The sequence below is a fragment of the Bubalus kerabau genome, chromosome 4, assembly GCF_029407905.1.
Source record: "Bubalus kerabau isolate K-KA32 ecotype Philippines breed swamp buffalo chromosome 4, PCC_UOA_SB_1v2, whole genome shotgun sequence".
NCBI lineage: Eukaryota > Metazoa > Chordata > Mammalia > Artiodactyla > Bovidae > Bubalus > Bubalus kerabau.
The window spans coordinates 25,443,086-25,445,231 of NC_073627.1; the positions used below are offsets into that span (position 1 = coordinate 25,443,086).

Consider the following 2,146-nt stretch of genomic DNA (forward strand, 5'->3'; position numbering starts at 1 on the left):
ACTCTCCCCATTCGTCCCAGCCTCTTCTTCCCCACCATGTCTACAGCTCTGTTCTCTATGTCTCCAACTGCTGCCCTGCAAAAGGTTTACCAGTACTATCTTTCTAGATTCCATATATAATATGTTAATATATGATGTTTTTCTCTGACTTACTGCACTTTGTATAATAGGCTCTAAGTTTGTCCACTTCATCAGAACCAACTCAAATGCATTCCTTTTTTAGCTAAGTAATATTTCCTTGTGTATATGTACCACAACTTCTTTATCCATTCATCTGTCAAAGAACATCTAGATTGCTTTTATGTCTTCAGTTCAGTTCAGTTGCTCAGTCATACATGGAACAACAGACGGGTTCTAAATTGGGAAAGAAGTACATCAAGGCTGTATATTGTCACCCTTCTCATTTAACTTATTTATTTCATGCCCTAGCTATTGTAAATAGTACTGCAATGAACACCAGGCACATATGTCTTTTTCACTTGTGGTTTCCTCAGGGTATATGCCCAGTAGAGGGACTGCTGGATCATATACTTTTACTGCTAGTTTTGTGTGTGTGTGTTGTTGTTTTTTTTTACAGAATCTCCATATTATTCTCTGTGAAAGTGAAATCACTCAGTCGTGTCCAACTCTTTGCAACCCCATGGACTGTAGCCTACCAGTCTCCACAATCTATGGAATTTTCCAGGCAAGAATACCGGACTGGGTTGCTGTTTCCTTCTCCAGGGGATCTTCCTGACCCAGGGATCGAACCCAGGTCTCCCGCATTGCAGGAAGATGCTTTACCATCTGAGTTAGTGACTGTATAAATTTGCATTCCCACCAATAGTGCAAAAGGTTCCCTTTTCTCCACAGTCTCCAGCATTTATTGTTTGTAGACTTTTTTTTTGGTTGTCAAATAATCCTTTATTTTTCTTTTTCCTTTGCTGTCCTTAACTAGCTGGGCACTCCACCGCACCACTACTGATGTTATCTATGATGTGATGAGGTGGCGGCCAGCAACACTGCAGTCCATAGACTGGGCAGTCCCCAGGATCTCTTTAATGGTTCCAGAAAGTTCTCTAGCTAGAGACTGATGCCGCATATGCTGGGCAATGTTGATGATATCATCAAAAGTGATGTTTCCACTGTGCTTAATGTTTTTCTGCTTCTTTCTGTCTCTTGGTGGTTCCTTGAGGGCTTTGATGATCAGGGCAGAAACAGAAGGTACCGCCTCAATCTGGGCCTGTCTGAATGGTCAGTTTCACTGTAATCCTCAGACCCTTCCAATCACCAGTTGCCTTGGTGATGTCATCACCGACCTTTTTTGGAGACAGGCCCAGGGGACCCATCTTGGGGGCCAGGGCAGACGTGGCACTGACTTCCCCACCAGTGCACTTCAGGTATACGGCTTTGATCTCGTTGGGGTAGCACTTAAATAACATGGTGGAGGCAGCTGGTGTCGGATGGATCTGGATTCGGGAGGACCAAAGAAAGTTGCACCTTTGCCTCCTCTGAGCCAAAAGCCGAAAGTTATTGTTTGTAGGTTTTTTGATCATGGCCATTATCACCAATGTGACATGATACCTAATTATAGTTTTAATTTGCATTTCTCTAATAATGATGTAGAGCATCTTTTCATGTGTTTATTAGCCATCTGTATGTCTTCTTTGGAGAAATGTCTGTTTAGGACTTCTATCCACTTTTTGATTGGGTTATTTGTTTTTCTGGTATTGAGTTGCATGACCTGCTTATATATTTTGGAGATTAATCCCTTGCCAGTTGTTTCACCCAGATTTTTTTTTTTAAAGGATATTTTCTCAATTTTATCTTTTAACCCTTTGTGGGTTTTGGGTTTTTTTTTAGTATTTATTAGCCCCAGGTCTTAGTTGCAGCAGGTGGGATCTTAACTATTGCATGTGGGATCTAGTTCCCTGACTAGAAGTTGAACCTGGGCCTCTTACACTGGGAGTACAGAGTCTTAGCCATTGGACCACCATGAAAGTCTTGTAACTCCTTGATTGCAGTTATTGGTTATCAAATTTTTAAGGTGTTTTATTCCCTAATTTTTTCCCTAATTTTTTAATACCCATGTTTTTATTTCATGGATGTAACATCTCCATATCTGAGAACATTTATCATCTTTTAAGTTATATTTTGTTTTGTTCTG

At 40.7% G+C, this 2,146-nt stretch overlaps 1 pseudogene; it reads right to left on the bottom strand.

Annotated features, from left to right (window-relative positions):
• Window positions 1–929: 929 nt before the first annotated feature.
• On the bottom strand, window positions 930–1,541 carry LOC129650823 (60S ribosomal protein L12-like; annotated as a pseudogene).
• Between the last annotated feature and the right edge of the window lie 605 nt (window positions 1,542–2,146).